Consider the following 26686-nt stretch of genomic DNA (forward strand, 5'->3'; position numbering starts at 1 on the left):
TATGTTAGAAAAAGGCTTCATAAAGATAATATATGATTAAAGACCCAGTGCAGCTGTTGGAAATCAAAACTATGCATTTGAAAAAGAAATCTCAGTCTGAGCTTCCGTATGGTTAAACTGATAATGGCTACTATGACTTTTTTTTTTTTTTTTAAGTAGAAAAATATAATTACAGTGCTCCTCATAAGTTTGGGGTTATGGCAAAGGAGAACTGGGTACTGTGGCACTATTTACTATGCCTTACTTAGTTCTATAAATAGTTGAAGCCCTTGCCAAAACTCTGTAGTTACTTTGTTAGAGTGCTATTTTAAAACACAGACCTTCATTGTGAGCTAAATGGCCTTCAGGATGCACTTTGTAGTTAGAGCATTCCTCTCAAAACTATATCCTCCCTTTATCTGTGTATAACTCTGGGACAAGAGGACTCTACACAGCTGCTCTGGTCACTGTAAAACACGCTAGGGCTGTGTAACATATGGTTTTAATACTTCAGAACTTTTGTCAGGGTTGGTGGTCAGGAAGGGTGAGAGTTAAATGTCAGAAATGAGATTAAGGTGCATGTATGCAGTGCAGATCCTGCAGGCTACCTGCCACAGCTTTGGAACTGATGAATTGCATGTAACTGCATGTATTTGGTATATCTGCAGTATCACAGGTTGAAAACTAAACTTCAGCAAACAAATCCTGGCTAAATTGACTTCACTGGAGACCATGAACTAAAATCATGATGCTTAATATTAAATGAAAAAGTTTCGTCATCAGTCCCAAAGACATAAAAGTGTCAAACATGATAGTAGGTGCCAGAGACACGACTGTGAACAAAACAAAGGTCCTGGTCTTCATGAAACATGTTTTAAAGAGGCAATAAACAAGCACATTAATATGATGACTTTAGAGAAGTGCTATAAAGCAAATACCACAGTAGAACAGGCTAGGAGGTGACTGAACAGGTGAGGGCAGAGGTGGGTAGTGCTGTCAGGGAAGGTTATTTGAGATGACATACAAGGAGGGATCTAAACCACAGATGAAACCAGGCAATATCGGGAGAATGAATACTCCAGCACTCAGTCACTGGTGGTACAAATCTGGCTAATTAATAATATCCTAAACCTCAGTTTCCTCATCTATAGAATGGGAATAGTAAAACATATGTTCTATGATGAGGTGGTGAAGCTCAAACAAGAAAACTGAGCCACATACATTTGTGAAAATTCACTGTGTAAACTCGTTTTCTTTACTTCAGTATTATATAATTTTATAAAAATTATAAATACTTTAAGGCACTGAGGATAGCATATAATGAGAATATAATAATGAAAAACATTTATAAATTGGTATTAACTGAATCCAAAGGTGTGTCTGCCCTGAGTATGTGGATTATTTCATTAAGCAGTTCCCACTAGTTGAAATAAGTTCATTTTGCAATGCTGAATATAAATAGAAGCATGAATAATCTGATAAATACAATACAAATTTTCTGAAAATGTAAAATACAGAAAAATATTTTTTAAATTGTACTTTTTATCTCTTAGAAATAAACAATTTTACAATATTACTAATGTAACTGAGTTAGGTTGATTTATTTCCCCTCTCATAGGGCCCAACTCCCAAGCAATCAGCACAGTTTGATTAAGATCTCCACAATATTTGAAAATCCCAGTGTCTCACTGTACGGGAAATACACACATATCTTTGGACATACTTATCTAATGAGAATAAGCTATATAGCCTCAAGCTAAACAGATTAATTTTCAACTTAGAATGAATAGACAATTGAATCATCTAGTATTTTTTAAATTAAAGCATTTTTAAGAGAATAGAAAATTTAAGAATTATGAATATTTATGTAGAAAATTAGAGTACAGGACAATACACTCTTTAATTTGAAAAGCTGTAAAATGGAAATGTCCAATGAAAAATTATAGTATTTTAAATAAAGGGAGGGGGTCAAAACTTACTATGCAACATAACTTTAGTTAAGGAATAATGGGTGTCCATTTTCAATTTCTCCCTCCTCTGTCATTTTTGGGGGGAGTGGTATAAAGTTGACCATTTATTCCATCATTTTCTTTTTATTTCCCATTTGGGGAACATAATTTTTCAGGTGTAAAATAGAGTAAGCTGTTTAATTTACAAAACCTAAATTAACACTAATCTACTTCCATTTGCGATTGATGAAATGCCCTGAAAAAGAATCATAAATTAGAAATTTTTTTTTTTTAACCAAGACTGTCTTTCTGAGACAAATCACGGTACAGATAATTATTCTAATAAAAACCAACATAGTGTTTGGTTTTATTCTCAATGCTACACGATATTTCACATTGCACACTCCCTCCCTCCTTCCCTATCTTATAAAATGACCTTCGGAGGGCTCTCTCTCCATCAAAACCTAGTCAAAATTGCATAAATTGCATACAAATCAGACATGGAAATATAAGTTTCTTCTATTTGTAGTATTTCCCACTCCACTTTTTTCATTTCATCACCTCTCTTTATCTGTTTTTCCACATGTTTAGAACAGAGGGGATATGGAAAGTGAAACTGTCAAAGAGCTAGGAATAGAGGTGTTTTCAGATGAACAGAACGTTGCCTCCATTCGATCCAGGCAGGGCAATGCAAGCGTGCTAGCTGAGTGGGTTCCTAGACTGAAGGCCTGGAGGAAGGCTCCTTATCTTAGCATGTCTACACATTCTGTCCCAGGCTATTTTCAAGGCTAGCCCAAGTCATCCTTGGCAGATACTATAATGCTACATGGAAAGTACTGCTGTACTTGCCCTGTAAAAAAGACCGTGCTACTATGGATCAGAAATTACTGAAACAGAGAGTTTTTAACCCTGATTCTTTAAAACCTAGTATCCACAAGAAAGTACCCGTCAGTGGAAGCAATCTCATGACTCTTTTGAGAAATACAAAAGTGGATTCCAAAGATCACTGGTTCTTAAGGATGTTAAACTATTCCCCTCCCCCAAAACAAAAACAAAAACAAGTAGGAAAATGGGTTTCTTTGCCACAGAAATTTTTATAATTTTAAGAATCTGGAATATATTCAAATTTATCTGGAATATCCTCTGAGAAATGGTAGCCTTAAAGAAAGGAAAAAAGCTTCTTCCCTCTTACTACTGACTACTGAATACATGGCACTGTTGAAATGCCCCTAATCAACACTTAAGCTCAGTACCTGGCCCAAGGAAAACATAACAGTATTGCTGAATAATTGATCAAACAACAAAAATGTATTTTTTTTAGCTTTACAAAGAAACACAAACATGGTATCAGGTGCAGAAAATTGCTGCTCTTTTGAAGTAAAAATATTAATAAAGCATTTAGTGTTTTAGTACAATTTGTCTCCAAAGCCCAAGGCGCCAACGACTGGTGCCGCACAGTGGAAAGAAAGCTCTGTTCGGAATCAGGTTTTGGTTGGGTTCTGCTGCCCATGAGCTGCTTGTCTTTGAGCCAGTCAACTCCTTTGAGTCTCACTTTCCTCAGACATAAAGGGAGCTGGGTTCAGTTTCTAAAGGGCCCTTTCAAGTTCTTAAATGATATAAATTCCATAAAGGTATAAGACAAAATGAGGTCAGAATGCTTCTCCAAAGGATATAGTCCCAGAAAAACAACAAGCTGACAAAGATGTTTAAAAGCCTAGAAAAATATCATTGCTTTTTCCATGTTCTTTTGTGTGTGTGTGTGTGTGTGTTTGTGTATTTTACTTCATCTTCAAGCAATATAAACAATTGAGACCAAGGTCACATTTTGAACTTTGGGCCACTACTCATATTTAGAATTTTAATAAATAATAGCTAGAAACTGTAAAATACTGTTGTAATAAAAGCTTTACATATATTAATTCTAATCCTTATAACAGCCTATGAGGAAGGCATTATTGTCACTTCCATTTTACAGAAAAGAAAAAGAGGACAGCGAGGTTAAGTTACTTGACCAGGGTCACACAGCTCATATTAAGAGCTATAATTTAAATCTCTATTTTAAGTCCAGTCTCAGACTCGTACTTGAACCATATACTCTGCTACTTCCTTCATGCTGCAAGGTAATATTGAAAAGAGGACTTAAAAGTTAAAATTCTACGCAGAGAATGTGACATTTAGAGGGATGTAGTGGAATCTAAGAAGTACTTTTAAAGACAGTATTCTTTAATTCATCTAATATTCTCTTATTCTTGGTGGCAAAAAGGAGTTTACTTCACTGTGCTAGTAAGGGAACACTATGAAACTTGAGTAGGATAGGAGCCACTAGAATATCAGAGTTTACTGACTGATCAGCACCAGTGGCCTGCCCTCCAGATTTCTACAAATGAATGTGGTTTCTCATAAGGAATGTATGAATCAGCACATATTCATTATGACTCCTGGGAAAAAAACCATCAAAACAGGTGACTTCCTGAGGAAGGGTCAGGAGAGTCAATTTTGTTTTCAATAAAATTGAGAATTACATAGATAATTACAGCTATCTCGTCTGCAGGCTTGAGGCAGTTGCCATCCATACCTTGGGTAGGTTTCTAACCAGACCTCGGCAACCCTGGTATTACCCCGTCATCATCTCCCCATCCCTTTCTGTTCCTCCCTCTTGTTCCTCCTTCTCTGTATGCTCTCTCCTTTCTTTCTCCTTCATCTCCTCAGATGATAGTCTAGTACAATATTTTTCTATATGTAGTAGAGCTTCCGCTTTAGAATTTTATTCATTTACCTCCTTCTTTAGAATTCTCTATGTTTGAGACCTCTGGGTATGATTGTACAATTCAAGTTCTTTAAATATATTATTTTAAAAGTAATTTTTTGGCTATCAGCTTTATAAGACACACACCTAATAAGATGCACTAATTATGTAAAAACAATTGACATAATTGGTAATATAATTATTGAAGAAAAATCACATACTTTGGTGTATTTTAGATGTCCACATCAGTTTTTTTCACAATGTATGGTACAGCCTCACTCTAGCAGAACCTATAGAGTGTGAGGAAGTTTGTATATTTTAAGCATTTATCAGACTTTTCTCCTAAGTCCATAAGCAGAACACTTTGGTACAGATATAGGCACATATATATTCACATGTATTTATATATGTTATTATATCAGTTGATGAGTACACAGTGGGTCAGAGACACTCAAAAATTCCATAATCAACAATGACACACTATATCCAAGTCTGAGTTCAGTCTGAGATGCTGGGCTGTTCGCTGTGCAGTGAAAGCTCAAAATGGCTGCTTCTATAGCTCATACACTGTAAGAGAGTTTTTGGCAAACAGGAAAGCTCTAAAATTTCTAATTCAGTAAAAAAAGCACTTGTTGACAAATACTGCCTTTCACAGCAAAGAAACCTCTGGAGTCATTTTTATATCAGTGCCAGTTATGCCTGTTGGTGGATCTGGTAATTAAAATGTTCTGAGAAGGGCAGGGGGTGACATTAGTTTTAGATGCTAAAAAAATGGACATTAATGTCAACTAATACTGAGTTAATACACATAGTCATTATTTAGCCACATTCCTGAGATTCTAAAATTCAAAATTATATTAAAATGTTCATTTTTTATATTTTATGAACTGGGAAACAATGGCTTTAGCACAGTCACTATGAAGAACTTTTGAAAATAATTGGTTAAGATGAATATTTAATAAATGTCTCCCTGAACTGATTATGGAGAATTTCAGAATGAACTTAGAAATTTCACTTGCCTAAACTTGGATCTTTATGGGATATATTTTAAAATTTATCTAAATTTTTCCATGATAGAATAAAACAAAAGTGTTTTTTTTTTGTTTGTTTGTTTGTTTAATACGTATCTATATTTCCATTTAGCCAAGGTAAGAGTAGAAATACCCGATATGAATACTGTCAGGGGCCATGCAAAGTCATACCATTTTTCCCTCCTTCAGATAATACCATGCTCAAATTATTTCACAAAGATTCCGCCTCTCCTATTTTTAAGGCCTTCCGGAAAAGGAGCAACATAACCTTCCTCAGTAACTGCACTCAGGAAATTCTTACTTATAGCTAATCCCTCACAGAATACTTTTATGTCCAGGGCTCTTATTCTAGCCTTTCTACAGAGAACAACATTTGGTGAGGATGGCCTCATTCCATACACTTGAAAATGGTGTATTGAATTATACCTAGTTTCGTTATCTTTTACTTGCTTTACTTTCTATTTTTCCCCATCTTTGTGGCTCTTCTTTTCAAGTCATATCTGCTGTTAGCTGTGGAGTCCTAAATTATACATGATACTTTAAAAAGCCTCCTTTGTCTATTCCTATCAAATGTATGTTTTTAATTATCACACATGGCATAAGTTAAAAAAAATGTTTACCTTCTCATTTATTTCAATTTTGAATGTTTTTCCTTGTCATATTTGCTTCTAGCCAATCGTTCTATGTTTTGTGTTTAAAACATTTGTTTGTCCTTGGCTTCATGATTTCTGACCCCTTCTCCAGTTTACCAAGGTTATGCTGAGCCCTGATCCTATCTTTCAAGGGCCAGACTTTGCACACTCTCTTTACACAAGACTCGTTGGCATTTTAAAATTCAATGAATAAATTATTCATTTCACTATCCTTTCAGCTACCATTCAAATCTGTGTGGCTTAGAGAATATTTTCCCAATTCAAGGATGAGGACATCTTACAGAATAAAATCTGAAAAGCTGAGATTATAGTTTCTTCTCCTTCACACTCTACATTAAAGATTTAAATATTCTCGTAGGACCAGTTTTTATGATGCTGTGCTGGTTTACACTTACACCCAGGGTTTTTCAGGATGTATAACAAATATATTAATGTACAACAAATCATTGTGATTTTCCTTGTGTATATTTAGTTGTGCACATAAGAGAATATGGTTCCCTGGATCATCCTTCATTTCCCTTTAAAAATGTAACCACTGATAGTCACCTTCCAGTTTTTATTCAAAAAATGCTAGTGCTAGTGGTAACATTAAAAGATCATATCCCAGAAATATTATTTCTGTTATTTCAGTTGGATCTTATAGCTGGATAAATTTGTGCAATCGTGATCACACTTTATATTATATTTCTGTCCAGAAAAAAAATCAAGGCACAGAAAAAATATGAGACTTGCTCAACTTTACACTGCAAATAAGTAGCAAAACTAGGTTTGGAGATAAGGGAACTTGACTTCGTAATTCAAACTCTCATTCCTCTGCTATTAGGAGGCCTTACAATAGTTTGAGGAAATATTTTCATCTTCATCATCTAGTTTTAAAATTTATGTCAAAGTGCTAAATCAACTGACAGTGAAATATATCAAATTCAATACATCCATGGTCTGAGCTTTTATGTAAAAATAAACCTAAAAGTTTGATTTGTCCCTAGAAAAGGGTGTTTTATGTTGTTTGGGTTCTCCACTTTATCCTCTGAAGATTGGCTTAAAATATGTTGCTATTTATAGCTTAAATATAATGCACCAAAAATACTACATAACTTTCTTCTCTGATTTAAATTTTATCTCTTAATGTACTTCTATTTACAGTTATTTCAAGGATAAATCTTTTTTGCCATGGTTAAGATTTTAAGTAGTGTTATAGGCTACATCAATCATTTACCTATAATTTATAGTTAAGGATAAGGCACCTCTAATTTTGCTATTTGTTGTATACCTTAGAATTATAAATATATTAAGGAATTCTTATTATATAGATCAGCTTGACAATGAATTAAAAATAGATGTTGCTAAAAGAAATTTACAGGTGAATTGATGAAAAATGCAGTATGCTCTAATTTACTGAACATGTCTAACCTAATAAATTTCTATGTCCTTCTTCTCAAATGATTCTTAAGGGTTCTATATATGAAAATAATTCACTTTGTGCACTTATAATGATCCATTTACTGAAAGCAGCTAATACTCTGCATATACATACATACATGTGATTTGCAAAAATGTTAATAACCAGTTAACAGTGAATCTTCTTTAATTCCAGAAATTAACCAGTTTGGACTGCTTGTAAAAGTTTAAAATGTACATTACAAATAATGAGCAATGAACTGGAATTGTCATATCTCCAGTGTCAACGACTCCTATAAATGCTGTTGTTAACAGCTGGTTCAAATTGCAAAAAACTCCAGAACAGTTCAGGAAGAAATAGTTTTTTAAAATGGATCCATATTATGGGAAAAATGCTCTTCCTTTATAGTCATTGTTCATTTCCTGTATTGTAATATGATGCAAAAGCAACTCTAAGAAGTTATGACCCGCTTAGAGGCTTTTTACCAAGCCCAAACTCCATTATGTGAAATGTCTTATAGGCGTTTCAGTACATATATTACTAAATATGAGATTACAATGGCAGTAGAATGTTTTTATACGATTACAACTTTACCATTTGTAACGATCTTTTCTATTCATTTACCTGAATTTTCTATGCACCTCGGTTCCTTTGTTGTGTGACAAACTCAGCTGATATAGCAATGAAACTCAGCTGAAATAAACAATGATGCATTTGAATCTTTTGCTGCAAAATCTAAGAAGTTGTGATAAAAACCCATGTTTTATCTCAAATTACCCAAATAAATCCCAAATGGTAATAATAATTATGGAACTGCAGGTTTACAAAACATAATAAAAAATTTCCTTCAATGTCGTGTTTTCAATCTACATCTTCACTCTATACGCCTTCTGCTTTTTAGAACTTTCATTATAAGCAGTATAATGAAATCTGACCACGGATTTATGCCTACAATAAAATAAAATCGACTTCAACCGTTTATGAAAGTGCTACCAAATATATAAGTCTCCCAAAATGACAGAAAAATGATAGCAACAATGTGTTGGAGTGAACTGTCATTTGAGAGAGCAAAGGGGAAACAAAACCATTAAGGGAAGATGTAAAAAATATTTTTGTTAAGATGAAAGAAAATTAAGTGGTAAAGTTCTAAAGGGAACTTAACATGGTAGAAATATCATTCAAATAGTTTATCCCTGCAAGGAGATTACCAGTAATGCTGCCAAGGTCACTGCCAAGTTGTATTAATGGCCATGTTCAGTATATGTCAGTCACACGAGTTAGAGCTGCCTTCTTCTTCTTTCTCTACTGCATAATGACCTACCTCTTAATGCACACTGACAAATTGAGGTGAGTGAATATGTTTTTCCAAAATATAGATGGAAGAGTTCCATTCCACCACTCTTCTATTTTAATTGTACCAAACGTGTGGAATGTAAAGTCTGGCAGGAAAGAGGTTTTAAATATTATTTTCTGAAAATTGAACCATTTTTTAAAATGGCACTTCGAATCTAACAAAAATTAGTTGTGGCTGCATTGTGAATTTTCTTTCAAGTGCACATTTGCTTACATTGCTGTAAAAGCACAAAATATTTTTTAAATGTAGAAATAACACTTTTTTTAAATCTAGAAAATGTCATTGGAACACAGAGTTAGTAACAGAATGATTTAGCATTCAAGAGTTAAGCTCTATTGCAGATTTGTAATTTTCATCTATCAATATTATTCATCATTTACAGAAGAAATGTGAGAGTTTAGGCATATTGGCTTCTGAATATATATCTACTGACTAGAGTATAGCAGACATATTTATGTACTTAGAGTAAAAACAGATTAACACATCTCCTTTACAGGGCTCATATTTAAATAGAATAAATCACAGACTCAAAGAATAAATGATATTCTAGTATGTTATAATAAGACTTGCTTGTAAGAGATACCTCTATTAAAAATTTACCACTTTAGTCATAGAATACCAATTTAGTCTTGGTTTTGAGATTAGCAATATATTGAAAGTATCTGTGGAATTAGCAATTTCAATTCTCCATTTGATATTAGAACTTGGTGTTGATTTATTTTCCCTTATATACATTAATTCATCAAAATATTACCAAAATGATTGGGAAAGAAAGAAGACGTGAAGAAGTGCTCCACTGCTAACATATCAGCTGACACGAACAATATTTTAAAACTATATATAAAAAAAGATAAAAAGAGCTGAGTACAGTGACGATTCTTCATGACAATTTCCTCTGTTACCACTTTTCCTTTTTTCATTTAGTAACTCATCTATAAAATAATGGCAATAAAAAAAAAGAGAGAGTAATTCCAGGACCTTTAGGTAGAATTTTGATAGGGTGATTAGATGCATAATTAGGAGACTAGATCTGACACCAATCAATTGCTTTCACATAAAACCACTAATTCTATTTTATCTCATTTATAGTTACACAGTTTTTGGTAATGACTTGGATCACAAGGGAGTTTCTCAAACTGGAAGTTGAATACAAACAACTATTATCTATATTACAAAAATCAGATTCAAATATATTGTATTTTATAAAGTACATGAGTAAAAACTGGCAATGCACTGAGCGCAGATAAATTCCATTCTTCAAACTTCTATCAATTATAATTGGTAACTAAAATTCATATGTAATATAGTAGCTGAAACTTATAATCTTATTATTAAAACTTTTCCAAGATGATACAGAATAATTTGCTATTAAAAAAAAATTCCCAAAGGCAAGTAGCAGAAGGATATAGGGGAGAGAATCTGTGTGATTTAAAAACCTAATAACAATCTGTATTTGAAGGTCCAAAGCTATAGTGGTTGAAAACAGTTTAGGAGAAAATAACAGACCTACTTCCTGAATTTGATTTAATGGGTATGATTTTCTAGTTATGTCTTCTCTTTTACTTGGTAGAATACTGGAAAACCTTCTGTGGATGAAAATTACTTCCTTAAGATAAAAATTCACATTTTTACTCATTTACACATCTTTTCACATAGCAATAACAATAGGCAATATGCTAAGTGCTTTACATATATTATTTAATTTTTGTTGTAATTATTTTATCATATTAAGGTAGATAAACTGAGATACATTTTGAAAACTTAAGCAGTGTAACTTCTCACTCCATGCTGTTATCTAATGATTTGCAACTTGGGTAAGCATATTGAAAAAATGTCATGAATTCATCCTCACGTCCACTGATAAATGGGGTGCACTAATGTGAAAAAATAAAGTTCATATTTTAGTTCAAAATTGATGTACTTAGGAATAAAAATTATGCTTCCTAGTGTCACTGTTCTCTGTGAAAGAGCTGGTTAAAAGACTCCCTATATCAATAAACTGGTTATTTAGAGTTTGAAGTGAGCAATGTGGGAATATGTTCTTTTCTCAGGTATATACAAAAACTCTTCAATGTTATAAAATATATATTAAAAGAATATGTTAGTGCCAAGTACTTTAAAGAACAGTAGGCCCTTGAACATGTGGGGGCCAGGGACAACGACCACCCCCCACATAGTCAAAAACACACACATAACTTTCGAATCTTCAAAAACTTATCTCCTAAGAGCTTACAGCTTTCTAATGACATAAACAGCTGATTAACATATATTTTATGTATTACATGTATTATATATTGTAATCTTACAATAAAATAAGCTAAAGAAAATGTTATTAAAGTCATTACAGTTATTTATTTTAAAAATCCATTTATAAATGAACCTGTAGAGCTCAAACATGTGTTGTTCAAGGGGCCACTGTATTTTTAATTTAGTTGTTTCTAAATCAGTTAATTTGAAAAAAAAAGTATTCATCAATAGACATGCTCCAAGATTCACATATCTAAGACCAGCCACACATTTTAGCTATTCTATTAAATTCTACGGAAAATCACTCTTGTTAACTGTACAAGGATTATGAAACCTGTTTATTTAAAAAAAGGTCATTCAGACATGATAAAATACAATGAAAATAGATGTGATATCTGGCTAGTGCAAAATGCTGTCTAAGGCTTGATTTAAGAATCTGAGAAAAATGACAAAGGACTCGTGGACATGGACTACAGTGTGGTGACTGCCGACAGGGGGCGGTATAAGGGGACTAAATGGTAGTGGAAAAAATACAATAAAGATTAAATAAAAAATATGCAATAAAAGTTTGAACACATTTATCTACTGACTTGCATCTGAATGTTTTAACTTTATATCAGTGAGATTAATGATTGACTGCTCTTAAGGTTCTGTTTTCTCTGATGTTTCAGGAAGATGACTCTGCAAATTACTTCAGGAATTTATCTATTTTAATCAACTTATCAAAACTCAGAAACCTCCAGAAATGGTTGAATCTGGTATTTCCTATTTCTATTTTATTTTTTGAATTTTGTAAAAATTTATTTGAGCCAAACTGACATCACAGCCAGGGAGACAAATCTCAAATGCTTCTTCCCTAATTCTATTTTTAATTTATCAATACGAATTGAACCTATTAAAATTCCACAACAATATTTTTAAAAAAACTTAGAAAATATAAAATCAAATAGTAAATTCTCCTTAAATAACTTTAGTTTGTAAGATAATGTAGGAAATTTTAAAATCTATTTTCCTAGCCCCTCCCCCAAAAAGCTGGAACCAAAAACATTTTAAATCAAAAATTTTTTATTGTAAAAGTTAAGAGATAATGTTAATTTTTGTTTTGTGCCATGCACTATTTTCTTTACATATATTGACTAATTTAATCCTCATAACAACATTATTGTTGCATTATTATGTCCATTTTACATATGAGGAAAATGAGGCCAAGAGGACTTCTCTTGCTCGAGCTATGTGCTGGCTCTAGGATTGGAATCTACACAATGTGACTCCAGCCTCTGCCCTTTGCATCAATTCTTGAAAGAATCCAACATATTAATGAAAAATGATGGCTGCTTTGATTGGTTTAAGAACACAACATATGAATGGTAACTGACAAAGCAGATGAGAGAACGGTGGATTCAGACTTGGAGCAGATCTTAGAAGCCCATTGCTCTTCAGGGCCACCAGAATGCTCTGAGCGCCCTTCAGTTTACCATGAGGTATCGAGTAAAGCTTCCGGGCCTCATGTACTCACTCTGACTTTGGTGATCCCTTTGACATACATTCAAACATCCATATATCATATATGCGTCTATGTATATATGTGTGTACATATATAACATATATTACTAAAAACTATAGTATGTAATGAATTTTTATTAAAGAATGTCTTTAATGAACTTGGCTTTGTTTTATTATTAGAATAATGTTAAGACTTGGCTTTGTCTTCCAGTAAACATTCACACATTTTTACATCAACCAACCTGTCTTAACAATACTGGATACAGATTTAGTGAATTCACTCAACTCTGGTTAATTTTTCTACTAACTTCTGGCTTCTACATGCTAACATTCTAAAAGCTACCAATGTTAATAATTTCACATTCTGGTTCACCAGCTAGCTACCTTAAAATGTAAAAATTCAGTATTTACTAATGTGCACTTCTCTATCATATGTTTTTAAACTAAAATGATAGTTTATACATTGAAAATTATGTAAGTAGAGTATAATATTTATCCTAGGTATTTGAAATTATAAAATCTTTTCAGCATCTCAAAAAACTAAAGCATTCTAACTAGAACGTACCAGTATATTATTGCTTGAAGCTTTAAAATATAACCAAAACAATCAGACTCAATCCATAAGTGCTTTAAATATCTATATTATACATGCTTCTTGACTTACCATGGGATTACATTCTGTTAAGCCTATCTTAAGTTCTGGATACATTTAATATGCTCTCAGAAACTAACCTACTGAACATTATTGCTTAGCCTACCATGAACATGCTCAAAATACTTACATTAACCTACTGTTGGACAAAAATCATCTAATGCAATGAATACACTGTAAAGTATCTGTTTTCTACCTTCATGATCACATGACTGACTGGGAGCTGTGGATTGCTGTCCCTACCCAGCATCATGAGAGAGTATCATACTGCTTGTCGCTAGTCCATGAAAAGATCAAAATTTTAAATTCTAAATATAGATCCTACTGAGTGTGTATCACTTCCACAATAATGTCAAGTCAAGAAATTGTTAAGTTGAACCATTGTAAGTTGGGGATCATCTGTTAAATAAACTATCAAACTGTATTTGTATTTTAGGTTGCAACATTTCCATCAGGACAAATGAAAATTTAAATGACCCAAAGTGATTGTACGAAAGTAATTTTTCCAGAATTCTCTGTATTCCTTAGTACCATAATGGCAAACAAAAAGTGGTTAGTATCTTTTTAGATATGATAAAACAATTTTAGAACTGTATATTAAAGTGTTTAATATTCATTAGCAATTGTCAAATTTATATTTAAAAAACACATCCTCTTACTACGTATTTTAAATCTCTCCTATATAATTTTAAAAGTTAATTTTAAAGCTATTTATATTAATAAATAGAAGGAAAAAACATATTTAAACATACCAGTGGTAGAGATGAAAGTTGAGATGAAGAAAATACATGAAACATATGAAAGAAGGTAGTCAAAATTATATTCTAAAGTCAATTCCTGTAAAAGAACATTCAAGCCAATGTTCTATTTATTTAAACACTGGTTTCAGGTTGTATTAACCATCATTTGAAATGAGCATACTATATAACAAGCAAAATTTTTGAACAAGAATTTTTATTGTAAGTATATTTTCCAAGTGATGACTAAAATGGTACGTATGCTGTTCTTAAGAATGTAGTGTTAGAATGCAGCTCTAGCTGAGGTGGCTCCTAATGGATTATGAGGTCTTCTAGGCTGGATATGTACAACCTTGAACAAGAGTCAATTATCAAAGTTGTGTACACTCGGTAGCCAAATATCTTCCATTAGAATGACTGAGAAGAAATGTTACATTAGCTACGTAATGCCTAGACATTGAATAAATTGAAAACTGTAATAGGTCACTGTACTTAAACAGATGCAGGTAAATAGAAATGGCCTGAATAAATGAAATCTATGCAAAATAAAATGAATATAATATTTAGATAACAATATTATTGCAACAGACATATTATAAAGAATGCTAGTGAAGAGAAAAACTTATAATTTGACGATCATTTTATTTTTATTATTCCTACCACTAATGCTAACTGGAAGTGGAATAGATAAAAGGCTTAACTTCTGTTAGATGTCTACATAATGGATTTACAAAAGATAAACCCTTGCCAATGTACTTGGTTCTTCATATATTTACAGGAATAAGAGATCAGTCTAGTCAGATGCTTATCACAAAACAAAACAAAAAACCCAACTTATATGGGTCAACTGGATAAAACTTGAACTCCAACCAGGGCCAATAAGATACTTTTTTTTAATGACTCACAAATGTGTCTTTCAATATTGTTTTTATCAATTACAACATTATTATCTCATGACTTTCACATCATAAACAAGAACCACAAAATCGATAATTTTTACATGAGGGACAAAATCTGAGAAAGAAATATAATTTTTGCAAGATGCAGAACTATTATTCATCTATTACCTGCATATGAAATGAAGGTCATTGAGAGCAACTTTTTGTAGCTATTTAAGAACCATGCTTTCTAATCAGAGACCAAAGTTTTAATCTATGTATGTGACTTCTAAACTTCAGTCTCTTCTGCTGTAACATGTGTGTTACTATACAATAAATAGCCATTACTCCCATGGGTTCATGGAGCAGTGAGCAATAGCATTTGACAACAAGAACTGAATGCATACCCAAAGGAAGGATTTTTGGTTTTGATCAACACTGTTTGGCCAATCAGGTACTATAGTAGATCCTGTCTGAAAAGTAATATGTTAATTGAAACATTATAAATCCATCAGACAGTATATCCTGAATACAAAGATGAATAAAATTTAATCTCAGCCATCCAAAAAAACTTAATCTTTTACCAAATTGGAAAAGACACGTTAAATATTAACAAGTCCAAGATAGAAATTAATAGATATAAAATAGGTACACATAAAGTCTTCTGAAAGTCAGATATGGGAAAAGATAACTCCAAGGGGAAAGGTCCCATGATGAAAGTACTCAAGTGTTTTTTCTAGGTCTCTCTCATTTGAATTAGGCACAATTATTACCCTTCATTCACTTGTTTCAGTTTAATTCAACGAACATTTATGGAACATCTATTATGTGTAAAACATTCATTTAAGTGAGAAAGAAAACAAAGAGACTCAAATATGGTACAGTCCCCAAAGTCAAGGAGTTTACAATTTAAAGTGAGTTAAGAATAACTTACTTTTGTACTTTATTCTCTTTTATAATGCTATTGTACATGCATCACTTCATTAAATCCTTGAGAACCATGGTTACTGAAGACACAAAAGCTGACATTTTTCTACAGTGATAAGAAGAAAGGACTGCAACGAATCATGATTGTCTTCAGTACAGTCTGTAGGGTTTTACCTTTGTGTTTCTGAGAACACATTCTAATTTTAGTATGCGTGTGAACATATTGACCCATTCTAAAATAGTTGTGTTACTCTCCAAAGTGGCTCTGTGCAGGAAGGGAGATGAGTAAGCAGGGTCAAAAACACCCCTGCGAGGGTGTCAGCCCCAATGCGTGCCTTACTGAAGAAACCTGAAGAACAGACATGAATTTATGAAGCAGCTTTGGAATTCTTTATCAGACATGTACTTTATTTTGTAAATGCCACTATTAAATTTTTGGATTTGACAGAATCTTGATAAATGTTATTAGGATACCTTGAGAAGCATTAAAAAAGTATATCCCGTGTTCAAGTACATTTTCTTAAATAATCTTAAAATATTTTTATCCCCCGAACAAGTTACTTCACTTTTTAGAAAAGCATCATCTATGTTTTAAGGACAGTACTACATATAATAATAAGATGATATGTTTCTTTTAATAATTTTGGGTCTTTTCTGAACTATTTACAGCTTCATTTTTTTAATACAGGAGAATAAAATAACTAGTTTAGTTGATAAGTATTTTAAAAGGCAGTAAGTAAAGTAATGCACTTCATGTTGCATGAACTTTCATTTTCCCCCCTCATATTTCTTGTGAAGTAGTTGAACATTTGAGTCAATTATGGTTCAACTCTACATTGTACACAGGAAAGTTCAAGTTTTAAAAAGCACCACCAATGCCCTGGCTGAGTAGCTAAATTGGTTAGAGCATCGTCTCCATACATCAAGGTTGAGGGTTCAATCTCTGGTCAGTTCACATACAAGAAGCAACCAATGAATGCATAAATAAGTGGAACATCACATCTCTCTCTCTCCTCCCCTTCCCTTCTCTCTCCCGTCTTGCTCTCTCTCTAAAATCAATAAATAAAAAATTTAAAAAAGCACGACCACCACCTCTTTGAGCTAAATACATGAAGTATTGTTTTTAAACTCATAAAACCATTCAAGAAAGTACTCTCTTCCTATTAACTCAGTCTCAATCTATTTAGGCATTTCCTGATAATGAAATCCATCTTGTGAATGTCTACTTCAAATAAACTCAATGCATATATCTCTATTTTTGTATATATGCAAATCACCTCATGTCCAGGGCTTAGAAGAGATTCTAATTCAAGCCCCACCAAATTTTTTTTCCTCAATTCAAGCCAATTCATGTGTATTATCCACCTACAATATGTTCCAGGCACTTTCCCAGTCATATCAGGGAACCTAAAATGAATAAGACTCCACAGAGATTGTAATTCAGAAGAAAGGAAGTGGCAGAATTCATCTGCTCTTTCATTTAACAAGTGTCTATTACCCATGTGCCTGGCAGAGTCTAGATTTTGGACTTATGAACAACAAAATTCAAAGTTGGTCTGGGACATCCTGGAGGAGCGTAGCCCAGTAAGAGCTTATTAGAGGCCATAGAAAGAAGCATAGCGTAGCCAATAAGGTTATGGAGTCCAGATCCCAACTGCCTGAATCCTAATGCTAGTTTCGTCAAATCCTTCTCAGGCACGCTAATCACACACACATCCTTGTCAATCTCCTCTGTGCCCTTCTTTAATTTTTATGCAGTCATCCCTTGGGGAAAATGCTTTCTCATATGTTCCACATATTAGCTAACAACAACTAATATTTAGAGTGGTGTTTATATATATGCATTAAGACACAGAAAAAAGCTATTTTATAAAGAAACTATAAACTAAGAATAATTGCAATCTTTAAGCAATAACCCTCAAACTTCACCATACACGTAAATATTATGTTGATAGGTCTCCCAGGAAGGTGGTGGTGAAATATCTGCCTTTGAAGGAAACCTGACTATGAGTCTGAGGTATGACCGTGGTAGACTACATTTTGAAATTTAGAAATTGTTTTCATTATTTCCACAAAAATTCCACCTGCCATGTCAAAGAATGCTTTGGCCAAGTGTTAATGGTTAAGGAAACTTTGAACAATCCAATTCAGTCATTCGTATTACAACACCCGTATGGCTTCCTACTATTTAAAAATTTTTTTATTGTAACTGTACAATGGGCTGTTGTGGAAACAATGTGAGATGTTAACCATTTAAAAAACTTCATGAAAAGTAAATCTTGGTATTTTCAATTTTAAAGCATATTTTTGAGATCAATTATTTGTGTTGGGGATGTAGCTCTGTTATTGGGTACACAGTGATATGCTAGAGTCTACTCAAAAGTCAATACATGGGGCAACAAGATATGACACATTCAGGCTCTGCCATTAAGATCCAGCTCAAGTGTTTTCTCCTTTGCGAAGTATTTCCAGACCCCTCATGCAGTACTGAGTAGGTCTTTTATTTCCTGTGTATCAAAGAATGTATTATAGAACCAGCATGCAAGAAAAATTTTAAAAAAGAATGTCATTTAGCATGTTCCTATAGTAATTAACTGAAGAATAAAGTATTCTATAATAGAAAAAAAAGCATTTATTTTTCAAACTCCTATAGAAGATTCCAGTTCAATTCATAGCAGATAGAATACTAAATATCCACGGCTACCTCATCTTAAGAGATGTCAATAACTTGGAAACTAGACAATACAATTAACTGTACACATCGTCAAGTTGCTCTGGAAGAGAAACACTTCTTTGTGCAGATACAACATGGATGTGACAGTAATGGCTACAAAGCCATCAGATGCAAATATGTGTTCATTTAGGAACAAGTCCAACTTTTGAAATATTTTTTTGTTTTGGTGGGACTGAATTCCATACTGTTCAACCAAGTTAAAGTTGAGTTTGATTTTTTCTTTGAGAACAGAACAGACACATGGGGCACTATAACAGACACTAATCCTTTCCTTACACAGCTTGATAAAGTTCTCTATTGCATTCCACAATAGGGTGTTTAAAACCTTATAGGCCTCATCGTTTTATTCAATACTTTAAGTAAGTAGGAAATAGTATAAATTTCCTTTATGTAATGGAAATAAGTTACATTTTTATGGCCAGTTCAACTTTCAAATAATGAATAGAAACACTAATAAAACGCTATGTTCTGCAGGTAGGAAAAAGGCAGCAGGTTTTTAAAATATATAAATAATGGAAATATATTGCATTTTACAGTAGATTCAACTTCCTAATACTGTTAAGTGCCAATGAAATGAATGAAGTGCCTTCTAATTTTCTTCCATATCCCTCAAGGCTGGAAAAAGAACAATCCCGCCACTTCTAATGTGAACAGGTGAATAAATGAATTAAACTATTGCTTTGTGGGTTTCTTTCTTTCCTTTTTTAATAGTAAGGTTAGTTATTAGGCAATGTCTTCCTAATTGCCAGGAGGGCATTCCTGCTTACCACTCTTCTGGATTTGTCTATTCCATTTCCTTTAACATCTTCTCCTCCTAGAATCATAAAACAAATGAACTGTGCTTTGTTTTGTTGTGGTCCTCTTTTTTAGAAACTGCCATATTTTTCATATTAAAAGTAGCTATATTCCAGGGCATACCTTTCAGACACAAACTTAGGTCACGTCTGTGTACCAAAGGAAGCCCAACCGGGGCGATGAGACTCGGCATAGCCCCACAGTCCTGATCTGGAAGCATCAGCCCCACCACGTGCGTGACATTAAGATGATTCACAGTGATCCTGCAAGAGTACATTTTAAGTAGAGCTTCCAATTTGCTGTGGTTGGCATGACCTAATTTTGGCTCAAAAGGTACATTTTTTTCCTCCTCTGGGTTTTACTGACTACACATTAGAGAAAAAAAAATTATGTTCTTAAAGAGATTCTTAGTCTTCCCTTTCTTAAGGAAATTTAACAACTGTTGGCCGCTGGCTAATACACAAACTAAAGTCTTTTTCTAGCTTCGCCTACATCTTGACCCCTCATGCCAAATATTTCAGGCAGTTTATTTATAAAGTTCATCACTTCCCCTGTTACTTCATCTCTAGAAATGCCAATGATTTAGAAACTGGAATAATACAGCTGGTCTTATAAACCAGAAAAAGAAAGATTCTATGCAAGAGGTAATTTCCCTCTTGTAACTTAAGAATTCAATTTATTTTCTTCTCAATTTTGTAGTTAAAAGGGAAGTAATGCTAATGTTCTTTATTTACCTCAGTGTTCAAAGATGATTCAAAAGTTTAAAGGCTTAAAGATATTGAATGCAAACAGAAGTTCTTAACTCTGACAGCACACTTGAATCATTTGAAATAATTTTTAAAATGTTGATATGTAAACCCATCTTTGATCAATGAAATCGGTGCTTTTTTTTTTTTTTCTGAAAAGATTGTAATTATTTATTTTTAGAGAGATGGAAAGGGAGAGATAAAGGGAGAAAAACATCAATGCAAGAAATAACAATTCTCAACAATAATCAGTTGCCTCTCGTATGCGTCCCAACCAGGGCCTGAATCAACAACCCAGGCATGTGACCTCACAGGGAATTGAACTGATGACCTTTTGTTTTGCTGGAGGACACCCAACCAACTGAGCCACACAAGTCAGGGCCATTGCTAATTTTTAAAAGCTCTCCAAGAATTCAAATGCAAAGACAGATCTTGAAATTCACTACAATAAACTCTCTTAGAGATACACAGGAATGTACCCTAATACAGGTATGTTCTACCATTATCGTATATGGATGTAGTATATTCTTGAAAATTACTAGTCTATACATTTGTGAGCTGACTGCCATTAAAGAGCTTCTTAGCTATTGCAGGATGTGAGAGAAAAACTCATCTGGATAACCTCGCTGACTCTCAGTAAATTTGTAAGTTGCGATCATAGAAAGCTGCCTTTCAGAGATAAAATGGTCCTAATAAATATGTCCCTTTCCTGCAAAACTAGCACTTGGGGCTTCCAAGGGTTTGAAAATTACTTGAGTCTTTGGAAGGTTTCCAGTTGCATTAAAAAAATAGATCTCACCTTATGATATTTACTGACTTGTAAATCTTTAATAATACACTAATTGAATTCAATGCTGTATACTTAATTTATTAAACGTGATAATTTTCTAATTGCATGTATAAGGTTAATGTATTATCTATTTGAGATCAAATTCAGTACATTTTATGACTTCCAAAAAAGGAAATCCATTAGATCAAATTTCTCAGTCTTTTATAACTAATTTTATTCTCTACTTCAATCACCGGAAAATGATATAATCAAGCAGAGCAGCCTAGTCCCCTTCATCCTTCCCAATATGAAACTGGACTTATTTAATGAAGAATCAGGTTTATGGAGATAAGGAGGTCTTTACACTTGTAGTTTTATTCCATTATGGAACTAAGACGACCAACTACCCCCACCCCCTGCCCCCATACACATAAAACTGGATGTGGCTCATTTTACAGTAAGGCTTCCTATGAAATAATCAATATATTTCTTTGTAACTTGTGGAACTAGTATATTTATTTTCTAGTCATGTCTGGCCTTTTCTGTCCTCTGATTTACCCACAGAGGTTTGTGTGTGTGTGTATTGTAAGTATGTTTGGCAACATGGAAGGACCAAGTTCAGTTCCTTGGACTCTATGTGTCTTATAAGGTCATGGTTTTTTATGTCGTATAGACATATTCCCTTCTATTAACATACCTCAATTTTAAAGTACACAAGATTTTTTCCAAAGGGTATGACATCCCTAAAGTACACCTATCCATTTGTGCTTTTTAGAACACAGAAAGGAGAAATACCTCTTGAATTTCTTTAAAAATTACTTTTACAAGAAACGAAAATTGAGTTTCCACTGTGTAAAATATTCCTGTGGTGGCAGCTCCCTGTTGGTGCTCTTCTCCCTCATTCATAACTTTTCCACATCCTGTTAAAAGGTGAAGTGCAGAGGAGGGCCTGGATCAGGCCATCCTTCCTTTCAGCTGTGTCTAGGAAATAGGGTGTGAGTGAGAGTGGGAGAGGAGCAAGTCCTTGAGGTCACCCCCAGATACATAATAGTGAGGTTTTCTGTCATACCAGAGAACGGAAAGGGGATTAACTAGACTCTTCCTACCTTTGGTAGTACCATCCTCATTGCTTCATTAGCTGCCCCTAATTTCGACAGAACCTAAAGTCCTGGACAAGGCCTAGGCAGCTTCTCCAGATGGTGAGGCAAGTTGAGAATATGGGAGTTCATATAAAAAACTCATAAAATGTCTGTTAGGCTGTCAGAGGGGAGATGAATAAAAAAACTTCCCTCTTCCAGAGCACCGCCAGGATGTGATTCATCATTTAAGACTCACCTTAGGTGTGCCGTCTTTTACTGATGATTGACCTGACCAGTCATCTGCTCAGAAAGTTGAACATTCCATCAATTAAGTATCCACTTTACCTATAACACACCTGCAGTATAGCTTTTATTATAGTACATTCACAATTGCATCTGGCATGCTCATCATCCTCATCAGACTGAGTTCCTCGGGGGCAGAGATGCCATCTTTCACTTTTGTATCGCTAACATCTAGCAAGCCACCTCCTATTAAGTATTTAGTGAATTTACTGACTAATTAATAAATTTGTAGTAGATGTCCAAAGGGGAGGAAGTTATGGGGAAACAGCAGTAGATATTTTATGGGCATGTGCCTGAGATAGTTTTCAAATTACATCTTTATTTGTTTCCTTAGCATGGTGTTCTTTGACCAAAGTTCCAGATTTACATTTATCTTTTAAATAGTGGTTTTCACCCAGGCTTCACATTAAAACAACCAGACAGCTTTGGGAAACAGCAATGCCTGGATGGCAGTCCAATTTAATTCAAATCTTGAGGTGGGGCCTGGACATTAATATTTTTTTAAAGCTCCCCATATAGCCAGGATTGAGAACCATTGCTCAAAACTAATTATAAGAAGGACCTTTGCTTAACATATACCCAAAATCAGTTACAGTTCACATTTTTTTGAATGGATTCTGTTTGTGAAAACTGTTAGTTGATTTTAGTCCTTGGATAATCAAACACTTTGAAAAGGCTTTCAAAATGCAGTATTAGCTACATTATAACCTTCTTCTGGAAATATTACTAATAACTTTATGTGATTATTCTTTATGGAATTAGCCCACAGCTATGACTTCTTCCTCAGTCTTTGGGCAATCCAGGCCTTTACAGTGAATACTTGTTTCCTGTATATTTAGAACTCAAATGGATACTAAGTATAGATCTGGTGCTTTGTGGAGTCTTAAGAGTGTGCTTTACAGTTGGAAGATTCTGAAGAGGGAATTCAAATAATACAGTCAAAATCACATTAAGGAAGTAGACATAACTAGCTTCAGTGGCTTCGTTAGAGAGAAATGAACACCGAGCATTACCAGTGGCACTTAATATTGCATAAAGCAAACAAAACTCCCTTTGCCAGTGGGCACCACAACGTGATATGGAGGCCATTTATCACTGCAACCAATTAATTTCAAATTACACATCTAATTCCTAAATCGTTAAGTCACGTTTCTAATAAAAAGCATTTTTAAATAGGGAACACAGGTTATTTTGGTATTTGCCTGGTAATCCCAATAAACATTTGCTTTTCTTCAACAGTATAAAATAAAATAGAACCAAATGTAGTTACTAAAATTTGCTGTATAAATTTGGCAAGGAATCCATGATTTTAAAGATATGGTAGCTATTAATTTTGAAATCCAAAGCGTATACATTTGGTAATTCATAAGTATCTGAGTCTTGTTTGATCTCTGACCAGCCTCTCTATCCTTACTTCTAGTCAAGGGCACAGTAACACTTTTATGAAAAAAACAAAACAAAATAATATAAGAAAACTGTAATATAAACAAGAAAATTCATATTATTTCTCATAGTAAAAATCTGAAATTTTATCCTTTTCCTTTTCCTTTTTTAAATCCTAACCTGAGAGAAACATCTGTTGGTCGCCTCCTATATGAATCCTGTCCAGGGCTCAAACCCACAACCTAGGTATGTGCCTGGACTAGGAATCAAACCCATGACCTCTTGGTGTACAGAACAATGCCCCAACTAACTGAACCACCCAGCCAAGGCTCCTTTTCTTTTTCTAGAAGTCCTTTTACTGAACACAGAAATATTCAGTTAAAAACTAAAAGCCATGCATTTGATTAATAAACTTGATATAACATTTCCTAGCTTTCAAAAATAATGCAAGTTGTTCTAACCTGTCAGTATTTATTCCACATCTAGCTCTGGTTTTAAGGTTTTGTTGTTTTCCTTTTCAACTATAAAGGCATGCTTGAATTCAAATTTTTCAGAATATCCATCTGTACTTATTAAATTAACTGAATAATGCCTGAAAACCATTTAATATTCTTTTATATATAAGAAAAAATGACCCATATATGAGGTTTGTACAGAAGTTATCCAACCATTTCTGGACCCAAGGGTAGGTAGGACGACGACCATGTCCAGCTTGAAGCAGCTAGAGGAGCTTGAGACCTTCGCCCACTGTCCTTTACAAGATTACAAAGGGTCCTAATATTTGAGAGGGGGGGGATAGTTAATTTTTACGAACCAGGGGTATGGACTTGGGGGGGATTGCTGGGGGAGGGGGGTGGTTGGGGGAGGGGAACAAGGGGGAGAAAATTGGAACTGTTGTAACAATATAATCAATAAAAAACATTAAAAAAAAAAAAAAAAAAAAAAAAAGAAGTTATCCAACCATGAAATATGAAAAATAGAGACATTTATTGAAGGAGATACAAGATGCAAGAAGCACTGTACATAGAATGATGCCACAGTCCCCTTCCAAGTAGGCACCTTAGGACCTCACACAGTTCTCCCAAGCACCATCAGCTGCTCTGCCGTATTTTCCTCAATCTCATTAACATTTGAAATCTCCTCCTTTTCAAAGGTGATTTTAGTTTTGGGAAGAGCCAGAAGTCACAGGGCACCAAATATGGACTGTAGGCAGGCTGAGTCACCTGGGTGATTTGACGTTTTGCCAAAAAACTCTGCACAACATGTGATGTGTGATAAGGCATGTTGCTGTGATGAAGCTGCCAATTACCAGTGGCCCATAGCTGTGGCCTTCTGAATCATCCGAATAGTTTCCACAGAGGGATGTTCAAGCTTAATGCAAAACTTGAGGCAGATTTGTTGCTCTACTCGTTCATTTTGAATGTGACAATCACACACTACATATGCTCACTCAACAGTGTCTACTGTTCCCACTGACTAGTACAGTGAAGTCGTCATTGTCCATGCATGAGCATTCCAGTCCACTCTCCTTGACTGTCAGGTTACATAGATGTCATGCAAATTGTTCTTGTTATATTAACAATGGCTTGACTTTTTCTGGACAAACATTGTGTGTATATATATATATATATATTTTCCTACTAAGTTAACACTATTGAACTGTATCATAGACCAAGAATTAGTTCACTTCTCTTTTAAAAACCATACAAACATATGACAAACATAGTTTTAAACATGTCATTCTGGGGTTACTGAACATTTCTCCCCAAGATGCCATGTGAAATTAAGTTATTATAGGTAAGTCATTTTCTTTTTTCTTGTTTAATTGCTGAGATAATATGTGTAAGATTTTGGCTTAGTTGGTAAAAGAGTGGACTCTGGAGACCGGCCACATTTGAGGTTCTAGCTCTGCGATTAGTAAGTGAATAACTATTAGCAAGATGCTTAAAATTTTTTTGCCTTTTTCATGTGTAAAATGGGGATAAGAACAGTGCCTATCTTACTCAGTTTTGAGGAATAAATGAGTTAATGAGTGTAAAGCCTCAAGCCCATAGAACAGTGCCCAAATATATAGTGAGCCTTCAAGATGTGTTAGCTGTGATTGCTGTTCTGTAATAATAGATGTAATTAATAATAATTTCAAGTAAACAATACAGATTTTTACACATAACATAAAAATAATTAGAATTATTAGAGTTATCTTGAGTAGTAATGCTGGATAAAAGTAAAAGTGGAATTTCTAAGTCATAGTTGAAAATATCAATTATATTTATAGAAGATCAGTCTTACTTCCAACCACCAAGCCAGCAAGAATTGAAAACCAACTGGTCAACATATGTTGATGCAGATGGAAAAAGGATAAGAATGTCTAAATTCCCTAAAGAAAGGCATTCTGGTCACTGCAGTCCAACCTATCATTACCCGTGCAGAAAGACTCTTTGATGGGCTTCACAGTCTATGAATAATACATATTTTGGGGACAGATTCACAAAAATAGTCTGTCTTTGCTACAAAAAGACCTGTGACTAAGCAAATGCAAAGAAAGCACTACCTCCCAACCACAAAAGAGGGTGGGACCCATGTTGGATATTGAGGCAACTGGCCAAATTAAAAAAAAAGTATTTTTGAGATAAACTGGCCCCATCATTCATACCTTAGAGAACCAGGAAAATTTCAAGTTTCAAAAATACTTTACCCTTAATTTTTAAAAATAAAATTAGAAAAATATTTGATTATTTCATTATAAATCATTATAAGTAAAAGAGCCTACCATTTAAAAATATTTCACAAGGTAAACCATATTTGCAAATATTCTTTGAGTT

At 33.8% G+C, this 26686-nt stretch overlaps 1 protein-coding gene across 16 annotated transcripts in view; it reads right to left on the minus strand.

The window, feature by feature from the left end:
- The window catches only part of MEF2C (myocyte enhancer factor 2C), a 162005-nt gene that overhangs the window by 100657 nt on the left and 34662 nt on the right, over positions 1-26686 (minus strand). The window contains exon 1 of one of the 16 annotated variants that reach the window (XM_090276473.1): positions 4896-4919. The exons of 14 other annotated variants lie outside the window; for them this stretch is intronic. The gene's annotated coding sequence lies outside the window, so the exon portion shown is untranslated. Of the gene's footprint in view, positions 1-4895; positions 4920-26686 lie in introns of those variants that run through there. One more of the 16 variants, XM_090276469.1, reaches the window with a different exon arrangement.

This window comes from Furipterus horrens, unplaced genomic scaffold, assembly GCF_987537825.1.
Source record: "Furipterus horrens unplaced genomic scaffold, mFurHor1.1.pri manual_scaffold_5, whole genome shotgun sequence".
Classification (NCBI taxonomy): Eukaryota; Metazoa; Chordata; class Mammalia; order Chiroptera; family Furipteridae; genus Furipterus; species Furipterus horrens.